The following is a 12492-nucleotide window of genomic DNA, read 5'->3' as shown; positions in this document are numbered from 1 at the left end:
CGAAATAACCAGTTTAAAAGCATTTGCATAAGAAGATTCATTTTTAAAAAATAATTCATTTGCTGACATTTTAGAAAATAGTATAGGTGACAGACACTCCAAAATTTTAGCCCATCCCTCATCCAATCTCTTGGAGAAGGAAATGGCAACCCACTCCAATATTCTTGCCTAGAGAACCCTGTGGACAGAAGAGCCTGGTGGGCTGCTGTCCATGGGGTTGCACAGAGTTGGACACGACTTAAGCGACTTAGCATGCATGCATGCATTGGAGAAGGAAATGGCAGCCCACTCCAGTGTTCTTGCCTGGAGAATCCCAGGGATGGAGGGGCCTGGTGGGCTGCCGTCTATGTGGTCGCACAGAGTCGGACACGACTGAAGTGACTTAGCAGCAGCAGCAGCAGCAGCATCCAATCTCTTGCTGACTTTAGTGAATAATTCTCCATCCTCTTCTATCAATTCCTCTTTCAAAACAGAGCTTTCAAGTTGGGAAGTAATTCCTGAATAAGACAAGTTATTTCTACACTGGGAGCATGTTTGTAATGTTTGGCTAGTTATGATTGCCTTCCTAAACCATCACCCTTTAAGTTACAATGTTCTAGCAACTCATAGTTCTAAATTCTGTAGGTGAGAAGTGTGGCCAGAAGCTAGGACAATGGCTCCTGGGCAGCTTTGTGGGTTCCACTAAGAAGCCTGGACCTGATTCGGCAGACAGAACCTCAGGAAGCTTACTCCCCTGGTCACTCTGTGCCAGAAGAATTGAGTCAGGGGGCCACATCAGGAAGCTAAGCCCCTAACCCAAGTGGTGGCTGACAATTAGGAAGGAAGGGGAGCTATAGGAATCAGTGTGAAGGAAGAAACTGCAGTGCCTGATTGTGGGTGGGGGCATGAAGGAGAGAGAGGAAGGTCTAGGGGAGAGGAACGTGGCACCACAGGTTAAGATAGAGTCTGGAAGTTGTTGGCTCAGCAATGAAGAGCTTTACACAAGTTGAAGTTGGGAGGTGGTCAGTGACATCCAGGAAAAATGCCATGCATGGAGAGTTGGGTTAGGGTTAGGGTTAGGTTAGGGTTAGGGTTGGAGTTTGGTCAAAGTGTAAAACTGGACAAGGTCTCCAAGGAGGGTCTATGGTGACAGCAAACTGCTTGGCCAGCAGTAGCACCCTGCCCTGCCTAGCTCATGTTACAGGGGAATGCACGGGCTTATGAGTCTCAGAAGCAGAAACGAGAGTCTAAGACTGTGTCTCACTCTCGCTCTTGTCTATTCTGTCTCCCATCTCCCACTCGTCAGTTGGGTTCCATTTGTTTCTGCGGGGGGACTCCATGTGGTAGGGCCTGGTTGCTGCCAGGGTGACATCCTCTCAGCTTCATCACACCAGGGTCCAGCCATTATGACGGGGAAGGACTTTGTCCCTGCTTGAGGCACATGTCTCCTCCTTGGACCAAGCACTGTTGCCAGAGGAGTACAAGTCTGGCTGCATGTCCATTCCTGGGGTCAAGGGGTGGGTCTGCTTCTAGAGGGAGCAGGCTGATAATGTCAGTGATCTGACAGCAACAATGGCTACCACTAGGCTTAGGACTGAGACTGGGAGGTGATCATGCTATTTTGCTGGGGAGGCTGATGACCTGGGAGCAAGGGGAGATAGAAAAGTTTCCAGAGGAATCCAAGAGGACAGGTGGGACCCTAAGCCTAAAGGAGGAGAGTTTTCGTAAAAAGAGGTCATGGCAGCTGAGAGTGAACAGAAAACCAGTAAGGTATGCAATTTTAATGGTATGAAAAGATTCAACTCCTGAGAATAACTTGGCTACCAATCTTGTCAAGTTTCTCACTTCTGGATTAAAGCAGGAAAGGCCTCCACAGTTGAACAGGGAGAGAGACTCATTAGGCATATTCGTCATTCACATCAATTCAACAAACATTTATCACCCCCATACCCTATGTGTTAGGAGGCTTCCCTAGTGTCACACTCAGTTAGTAAAGAATCCACCTGTAATGCAGGAGACCTGGTTTGATCCCTGGGTTGGGAAGATCCCCTGGAGAAAGAAATGGCTACCCACTCCAGTATTCTTCCCCAGGAAATCTCATGGACAAGGGGCCATGGGATTGCAAGTCAGACATGATCTAGTGATTAAACCACCACCTGTGTGCTAGGCATGATTTTAGGAGCTGGGGTCGAAAAAATGAAGGAGATTTGCTCTGAAGATTAGGAAATAAAGCACAACGTGAGACACAGTATAGCACAGTAAGTGCTGTATCCATTAGTTCCTTGAATGTTTATTGAGCACCTACGATGTGTCTGGCCTATGCTGGGCACCCAGGGAGCTGGGTCTAGTCAAGACACAGCCTTCCATCTGGTCAGCAGTCAGGATCCCATACTTACCCTCTTGCACTGTCACTGCCCTGGATTGAGGTTCTGAGGATGCTATTCTCTTCTGCCCTGGTCTAAGCATCATGCAGGTGGGAACACGTCTGCCTTGCTCCCCCAGGACCTCCAACGCTTAGACGCTCCTATCAAATATTTGCCAGATGAATGGACAACACACTAGACATAGCTCTGACATGATGTCACTTTCTGAGAATCCAGGAAATCTGCAACTTAACTTTGTTCCCTCTATAATTAGCCTTTTATTTCTTCTTAGGAGATGTCATGATGCCAGTGGAGAAGCAAATGAGTATTTGGAAATATTCAGTGGCCCTTATCAGCAATCTATTTCTGTTATTTGCAACTAGTAAAAATGTCTGTAAAATATCATTCTAACATCCTCTAGGTATTAGCTTATTTAATCCTCACGACAACCCTGTAAGAGGTAGGTATTTTATAACTTGAGTTAACGCAAAACCCAGAGAGGTTTAGGAATGTGTCCATGGTTATGCAGCTGACAAGAGGCAGAGCTGGGAGTTGAACACAGGCAGTTGAGCTATGGGGTATGTGCTGCCCTCCCCAGGGACAGCACTAAAATGTGCACATGTCCCATGAAGGCTCTGTGGAAAACACTTCTAGGATTCAAGTCCTTTTTTCTTTTTCCTCAATATTTTCTACCTTGTGGAAGCTGACCCTCTCTGAGGTTCCAGGCTTAAAAAATGTTGGGGGGGGGGCATTTCCCAAAGAAAGTCAAACCAAAATCTGGCCTTCTTTGAGAATAAAGGGCTTCTTTTGCTTTATTTCCAACTCACTTTGTCCTTAACGTTTTTCCACATTCAATTTTTTTCCCTCTCTAGACCAGTATAAAAAGAAACTGTACCTCAAAATGGCTTATTTTGCCCTGACAGCATGAATTTAAATGTTCCTCAGCATTTCTGATGCTAATTAAGAAACATAGGTCATGATTATGATGAATAAATTAAGAGTTTGGGTCAGGAGGGTACTTCTGACCTACTTTTTGCTTATGGCATAATGGAGCTAATGTGTTTGTTTAATCCATAATCACCTCCACTTTTCTGCCTTCTACATGCCTTTTCTCACTTACAAATTCATGTCATCATGATGCAAATACCCAGGTTCAAGATGGAGCTTGTTGGAGTCACCTGTATTTCCACACGTCTCTATCTGATGATTCCTTTTTACTTGAGAGCCCCCGAGGGCTTCTGCAGCTCCATTCCCACCGTGGGGTATAGGAGCCGCCTCCACCATGGAACTGACTCCTCCGTGGGGTGTCACTTCCCCAAATGCAGTCCAGGTTGCTTCATGCCAATCTCCAAGCCTGCCTCTGGGAGCAGGTCATGAGACACCAGTGCCTGGATGTCCAGGCCTTCCTTGCTTATTGAAGTCACTAGCTTTGTGCCCTGCCTATGTGGTCATTTCTGCATCACCTTTAAAGCTGCCTAGAAAAATGTTGATGATGCCTGAGAACCCCTAACTGAGGCTGATCCTAGGGAAAAAATTCACCTTGGGTTCTCTTCCTCTCATCAGAAACGTGATTATCCCTTAGGAATAAGGTTCCAATCATCATTAAGGGCAGCCAGGAGAGAAAAACCCCACAGGGACAACAGGAGTTGAATGAGATTGTGTGTGTGATGTCAGGGAGCTGTGGGGTCAGATGGAGAGAATTTTCTTTTGATAATGGAGGAGTTTGGAGCTGACTGTATGGACACAAATCACAAGCTCTTACCAGCTTCACTCAAATACCCACACGGAAAGGAGTGCCTTGTCCCTGTACCTGAGAAAGTCACTGCCTCCATCTACGTAGGGTAGAAATGTCACGCTGTAACTGGAGGCATTACTCCAGTTTTGCCAGGCAGTACTCATAGATTCTGATTCCTAGCTGCTTGTTAACGGTGGGGCATGGACGGTTCCACAGCCTCATCAGTGATGGTTGCTGTTGTTTAGACTCTAAGTCATGTCCGGCTCTGCAACCACGTGGACTACAGCCCTGCAGGCTCCCCTGTCCTTCATCAGTGATGGATAACCATAGCAGCACGCATGTGAAAGGCTCCCTCTCTGTGGTTCTCCTTCACAGAGAAGTCCACCCACTCTGAGTTACCCATGAGAGCTGCTGCCATCACTAAAGTCTTGGCTCTGGCTACAATGCTCTTTTCTGATCGTATCGTGTCTGATGCCTCCCCAGATAACCTCCACTATCCTTGTCTTTGCTTTGATCTCTAACCCTGGTATGCTGGCTCTAACACAGGCACCCTGACAATCTGGTCCCCAGATCTCCCACCCAAGCACTTTCTGTTGCTAGAAAAGTGTGTGTGCTGGCTCTTTGCTTCATCTGTGCCTGGGACCTGCTGGGCAGGGCACTGATTCTCTAAGTCAGCATTTCCAAAGGAAGATTAAAAACAAGTTAAGCTTTTAGTTCAAATAGCACAGTTAATCCAAGAGCAAAGAAACTGGATTTCTGAGGCCTTGGGAATTAGCCGAGTCTTAAAATCAAAAGTGGTCATGGAAAAGTGGCACGTGCTCCTTCCAGTAAGAGGGAGAAATGTATGTGTTGTGTGTACATGTATGCAGCTATGTAAGCCATTTGGCTTCTCTGGATTTTACTTTTTCCCACCTGTAAGACAGGCACAAAAGGCACAGTAGTCCAAACCTCACAGTCTATTTTTTGTTATCTTAGAGACTTGGGAATGTGGTCCAGAGCTTATATTCATGGCTGATATATATTAGTTGTATAAAATATTACTATTTCTAAATTACTTTTTAAATTAATATTTATCTTCTAAGGATTATAGTTCAGTTTTTGTGAACATAGCTTCTAAACTGACTGGGTTCAAAACACCCAGTGTTTACAGAATAAACTGGTTATGAGAATTTGAGACCAAATTCAGACTCACCATTTCTTTGTCACTAGAGTTAATTGAGATATTAGAAGACATTTGCTGTGGGTCTGCTTATTTTATTTCCGCACTGGCACACACAATGATTCTGGTTATCACAGGCTTAGCAGTGTCTAGTATTACTAAGACCCAGCTGTGCAGTTGGCAGGCAATGAATACACAGGTCCTAGGGCAGAACGACGTGAGCAGGTACACTTGTGGAGCACATTACACATAGGAGACAGGGTGGGCAATGCCCTAGGGCAAGGCTGGGAGGCCAACAACTACACAACAGGCTCTGAACCCTCCTCGGTGTCCATCCCTTTCCAAGTCCAGCAGCGATGTGCTGTCTCGGAAGGACTTTGGGGAAGACAGAAGCTGAGAGGGACAGCTCACAGAGCCAGGCACAGAGTGATTTTCAGGGATTCTCTCACTTGGCCTGTAAGACTCTCCTGGGCAAGCGCTCTTCAATTAAGAGCTCTTGAGACCTCAATTCTTTAAAGCCTTCTTGATAATACTGGATAAGTAGTGTGTTTTTTCCTGATATCCACCTCCTAACACTCCCATCTGTAGTAAGCACTGGTTGAAATGAGTAGGTTTCCCTTTTCCGGAACACTTCAGAGATAAGTACTAATTGTTTTATGAGCATTGATTAATTTTTCTGTCTAGGTCATCATGATTTAGTCAAAGGATGTATTGAGTGCTTGCTGTGACCTGGGATTATCTAATTTACTTCTCATGAAATTCCTGAGAAGCAGGTACTGTAATTCCCCCCGCTTAGTCTTCCGCAAGGCTAAGGAAACTTGTTCAAGATCATACACTGGGGTGTGTCAGAGCTGGAGTTCAAAGCAGGTACTTTGATTCCAGAGCATATACACTTCACCATGACCCAGCCTGCTAGCACCCCACCCTAAGCACCCACTATGAGCCAGCTCAGGGCAAGTTACTGGGGTGCACGAAGAAGATCAAGATGTCCCCGCTGCCCTCAAGGGGGCCTAGAGAAGTGAAGACAGATGTATGTGCTATAACCCAGAAGATGCTGTCCTAGACCTGGTTAGAACAAATGCTGAAGGCACTCGAGAGAGGAATGGACAGTTCTGTGTGTGCGTGTGTGTGTGTTCAGTCCCTCCGTCGTGTCCAACTCTTTGTGACCCCATGACTGTAGCTTGCTAGGCTCCTCTGTCTATCAGTTCTTGGTGGGGAGCTGTTTTATTTTTTCAATCTCACTGGGCTTTCTTAAATTAATATATATAAAAGTGACAACTCAGACTTTGAAAACTAGAAAAAAGTGCCCTTTCAAACAAACAAACAAAGAAGGTGTAGAGCTTGAAATAAAATTCCAGAGGCTGTTTCCTTATTTGAGTCCCCTGGTGAGTGGTAGGCAGGGAATGTTTGGATGCCCTTCTGTTCTTTTTTGTTGTTGTTTTTCCTTGTATTTCTATTCTCTCCAAGGGTGGATTCAGCTTCTATTAACAGCTAAGTTCATCGCTTGCTGCTTGCCAAGGTATTAATCTAGATATTTAACTTTTTAATTAATTCCAGGGAGGAAGAGCAGGCCCTGAAATTGACCCTGCCCTCCCATATCTGTTAAACTCCAGTTGCTTTAACCAACAAGCCAAAAAAATCAAACAAACCAAAAATCCACCCAACCCTCAAGTTCATCCCCAAACAGGTTTTGGATCAATGTGCAATGTTTTGACTTAGTCACTCCAGCCAATGACAATAGTGACACTGTTTAGACAAAGTCTGAATGTTCACTGATGTCTCTAGGTGTTGAAAGGAATACGAACCTTTAGATTAGTGTCATGATCAAAATGCTATTTATGAACAGATTCGGCAGGCTGACATTTTTTTCTGGACAAATTAACTCAGAATGAGGCAGCAGAAAGCCAGGGGTGAGGTGGGTGAGAAGGTCTGCCCTGGGCTAGAGTAGGCGAGAGGTGCTTCCTGGATGAACCCACTCAGCTCCAGGCTTTGGATCTAGTAGGCGTGGAGGGTGGGGGAGGCCCCAGCAGGACTCCAGGACCGCTTCTCCTTTCTGGAACACACAGATTGCAAGCTCTGCTCAAGTTGCTATTTACGTGATACTCAATATCCCGTGACTGAGTAAGCAGACACACTTGGCTGGCTATCTACCGCCTTGATATGCTTACAAATTTAATTTTCCGAAGCAAATAGATGTTCCAGTAGATGGAGATTCTATACCAAGGATGTCCAGGTTTGGACATGACTTGTCTTATGAAGAAAAAGATTTACAATATAAGAAATTTGTTCAGATATATTTTTCTCCTACTTATTAGTAAATCAAAAAGTGAATGATAATACTGGAGTAAGATAAATTACTTAGGTTTTTTTGCAAAGCATTAGTATAAGGGGGAAATTAGACTATGATGTTCCAGTCTCCACTCCCTTCCCCCTGCCAGATGGGGAGGCAGAGCTGGCCTTTGGGGTCCTCATGCCATAGAACTGTTTGAACTTCCTCAGGCCCCTGCAGAGTGGATCTCTGTCTGGCTGTTCCGGGGAGTTTATTCAGCTGCCTTAACTTCTTTTGTTTACTTTTAGTCATAAAAAAAATTAAGATTGTTTTTTAAAAGAGCCATTTTAGGTTCACAGCAAAGTTGAATGGAAGGTACAGAGATTTTTCCACAGTCCCCCCCCCACCCCCCTTGCTGATCCCTACATGCACAGCCTTCACTGTGATCAATATCCCTGACCAGAGTGGACATTTGTTATCATATATGAACCTGCAGTGACATTGTTATCACCTAAAGTCCATGGTTCACATTATGGTGCTCTCCTGATGGGATTGTCATTCTACGGGATGTCATTCTATGGGATTGGACAAATGTGATGACATGCATCCATTATTATGGCATCATGCAGAGTATTTCACTGCCCTAAAAATCCTCTGTGTGTTAGTCGCGTCAGACGTGTCCAACTCTTTTCAACCCCATGGACTACATAGCCCACCAAGCTCCTCTGTCCATGGGATTCTCCAGGCAAGACTACTGGAGTGGGTGGCCATTCCCTTCTCCAAGGGATCTTCCTAATCCAGGAATTGAACCTGGGTCTCCTGCATTGCAGGCAGTTTCTCTACCTTCTAAGCCACCAGGGAAGTCCTGTGCTCCACCTATTTAGAAAAATATGAAATTGAATTTGTTATTCTTCCTCAGGGGCCATGCTCATCTTCTCCACGTCTCTAATTTTACTGTAGTACTGCTGAAAAGAGCACTGAACTTCTTTTTAGGAGACCAAGTCAAAAAACCTTTCCTTTCTTGAGAACCAGCCCTCAGACGGCGTGACTGGAGGCTGTAGACCCGGCTCAGGTCACATTGTCCTGACCATACCACCACTGTGTTGGTGGGGAAGTCACCTTCTACCCTCTGCAAGAACCTGCAGAGGATTCAGGTCTCTGGCAGCAATTTCTGGATTGAAACCGCATGGATTTTGCTCCTGAGGGCAGGATCCATGCTTTTTTTAAGAAAATGTTTGTCTCTTTATCTCTAGTTCTGGGCACAGAATTGATATATCATAAATGTTTGTTGGGCTTCCCAGGTGGCGCTAGTGGTAAGGAACCCGCCTGCCAATGCAGGAGATGTAGTAAGCAATGTGGGTTTGATCTCCAGATTCCCTGGAGGAGGGCATGGAAACCCACTCCAGTATTCTTTCCTTAAGGATCTCATGGACAGAGGAGCCTAGCAGGCTACAGTCCATGGGGTCACAAAGAGTTGGACATTACTTAAGCGACTTAGTTTACAGCAAGTAAACATTTGCTGAATTAAACTGAATAAACTAGGACCCAGGGGGAAATACTGGACTTTGGAGTAGTATCTTTATTAATGACAAAGATGTGTCCCTAGTGCATGTTTAACTACCATAAATGTGTCTACCAGAACTAAGAGTAACCCAGCAAGTAGGGATTGAATGTTTTCTCCAATCACTCCCTGCCGGGAACATCCCTCCCTCTCCTCCTCCCAGTGGGATAGAGTATACTGTTCTGGCTCCCATGAAGGGTTGAGGCATTCTTATTATTTGCTTGCTTTCTTCCTGGCATTGCTTAGAATATTTCTTAGTACACTGCAGGGAGTCAATGTGGAATGAGTGACTAAATGATGGTTACTCACCCAGGGATGGGACAGCCTTGCAAACGTCAGCTGGGATTGCCCTCGGCAATCCTAGAGTGAGACACGTGGGGGTCTAGCCCTATAGCCTTCCACTCTCTTACAGAGCTGGGGCTGACTCTGTCCTGGTTTGGGGCTCCTCCTCAGTCAGGACTAAACTCATTCTGTTTTTAATCTCCATCCTTCTAGACCATCTTTATTATAGTGAGCTGTATCCATAAGAAGTTAGTTCAGTGCTACATCTAAATCTTTTATTTTGCAAACCAACCATGCATTATTCTTTAATACTTCCTACTAGTTTATGCTTCCTGGATTTTAGCCCATTCTAATGATACTCTCTCTCACTTTCTTAAAAATCCTTTAAAATATTTGATAATCACTTTTGCTCAAGATAAGCAGGAGGAAGTCCTTGTGGGCCACCAACTCCTCTTTTTAATCACTGGCTACAGTAAACTTTCAGTCTCTCTTTTCCCCATCCCCACCCACCCATTGCTATAGTTGCGGCTTACTTACCATTACATTGCTGATTTTTGCATAGTATCTATTTGCTGTTAGATTCAAGATTGGCCCTTCTCTGTCCAACCCTTTAAAGTAGGGAAATGTATTTTCCAGGCTCCCTTGCCTCCTCACTGCTAAATTCAGTCATTGGGAGGAATTGGTAGAAGACTAGAAGGCCAGAGGAAGGGAGAAGCTGAGGTATTTCCACCCATTCCCAGCCCCTACTTTGGTTTGTGTGCCCACTGCTGGCTGCATCCCCTCCATGGACCCAGCGAGATAGTCCTAACCCCGGGACACCACCTGTTGTCTCTCCATCCCCAGGGGGAGTAGAAATGTCTACTTTTGTTCCTCTCAAGATTTCTTTCCTGTGTTCTCTTTGGTTTCTCAGCTCTGACATTACCTTCATAACCAATATGCATATGCATGTGTTCTCAGTCGTGTCTGACTCTTTGCAACCCCATGGACTGTAGTCCGCCTCTGTTCATGGAATTTTCCCTTCAGGAATACTGAAGTGGGTAGCCATTTCCTCCTCCAGGGGATCTTCCCAACCCAGGGATCAAACCTGGGTCTTCTTCATTTCAGGTGGATTCTTTACCATCTGGGCCACCAGGGAAAAATAAAATGAAATAAATATTAAAATAATAAAATACTTTAAAAAGAGAAAAAGTTATATTACATACTGATTCAAAAATAATGAGTATTTTTGAATCAGTATTGATTCAAAATCAATACTGGGGCCAGTATGTAGGAAGGTCAGTCATGTGAGTATTGTGTAGGTGTAGCAGGCACTGGTTGAGCAGAGGATGTAGAGATCAAGGGAGCACCCATCTTGAGTGGCCTGATTATACAGCAGGCATGAATAAGCTACAACACTGATTTTATATTTTCATGCATTAAAATGTTGATAACAGAGACTGACCTCTGAAAAACATCCAAGAGCTGTTTTCAGGTAAGTAAACATTCAGCTCAGTTTCTTTCTCTTCTCAACACCTTGAGAGTCCCTTGGACTGCAAGGAGATCAAACCAGTCAATCCTAAAAGAAATCAATCCTGAATATTCATTGGAAGGACTGATGGTGAAGCTAAAGCTCCAATACTTGGCCACTCCATGCTAAGAGCCAACTCTCTAGAAAAGACCTGGGAAAAGATGCTGGGAAAGATTGAAGGCAGGAGAAGAAGGGGATGACAGAAGACAAGATGGATGGATGGCATCACTGATTCAATGGACATGAGTTTGAGCAAACTCTGGGAGATGGTGAAGGACAGGGAAGCCTGGTGTGCTGCAGTCCATGGGGCTGCAAAGAGTCGGGCACAATTGAGAGACTGAACAACACCATCTAAAGTCTACACAACTATCCAAAGTGTGGGGCTGTGGTCAGCTGATTGGACTTACAGATTCCAAGTTGGCCATCTCAGTCAGACTGGAATGTGATTCTTTGCACTCGCTGCTGAAGACTGCATTAGAAGGCAGTGGAATTCAATAACACACGGGAATCTCAGTAGGAAGGATGCACCAGCTGGACTTACTGAATCTGCCATTTGAGTAAGTCTCATGGACTTGAAGACACAATTCATTTAAATGCTTCATTGTGTGAATAAATTCTATGCTCAAAAATGTTGCTATCTTTAACTATAAATTCAATTAACTAAACACGATAGAAAAATATAACTCTTAGGCTAGATAATCAAATAAATCTCATTAGCACAGTCTCTCACAGGGGAAAGCAGCAGGAAGCCAAATTGTCAGCTGAATGATCCTGGATTAAGAACCTAGTAACATATTAATAGTTCTAGGACTCAGATACTGGATGATCTGGGCTCTGACAGCCAGATATGTCCTTCTCCTCAGATGGGCCCTCTATGTCCTCATTGACCTCTAATCTACCTCCTATAAATTCACCCTAGTCTCCTGGGATGATACCAATAGGCACAGCCAAAGCTTGTTTCTGAAACTCCCTCCTTTCTGTGCTTCTGTGGGTGATTAACTCATTCCTCCATAAAATATGTTAATATTTCAGTCATGTCTTGCTCTGCCCCAGGAATTATTCTGTCTCACTGACTCTTAGATTGGACATGCATGCAGACCATAAATATCTCTTGAAAAATATTTACTCCAGGCTAAGCAATAGAAATGGCTCTTCTTCAACCTACTGGGCGATTTGGCTTTACGATTTAACCCCTCAGAGGGAACCCATTTCTCCCTTTTCCAAATGTTTAGCACACCCTTCTATCTCTCCTACTCATAGTCTGCCTACCAAGCAGACTCCAAATACTGATGGATTTGCCCTCCTGAACAATCTCTCCCGCAGAGAAGAGAGCTAAAGGATCGTCTAACCCAAATGTTCTGATTCTCGATGATTCCTTTCTTATTAAGCTGCTTTCTGAGTGGGTATGGCCACCTTTAGAGAATCTGAACAGTTTAACTTGTTTCTCTAAAGCTCGATTATTCCTGGGAAGTGAGATGTTGAAAAGCTGAGGGAGGACTGGGAGACATACAGCTGAGGTGAGCTCACATTAGTGGCTGTCTCTGTGAAGTCTGCCCACCCCGTTCCCACACAACAGCCTTGCATGTGTAAAGCCATTCATCTTTAGCACATCTTTGCCCCTGCGCAATGGATCCACC

This window comes from Dama dama, chromosome 20 (genome assembly GCF_033118175.1).
Source record: "Dama dama isolate Ldn47 chromosome 20, ASM3311817v1, whole genome shotgun sequence".
NCBI lineage: Eukaryota > Metazoa > Chordata > Mammalia > Artiodactyla > Cervidae > Dama > Dama dama.
Note: the sequence above shows the minus strand (reverse complement) of the source record.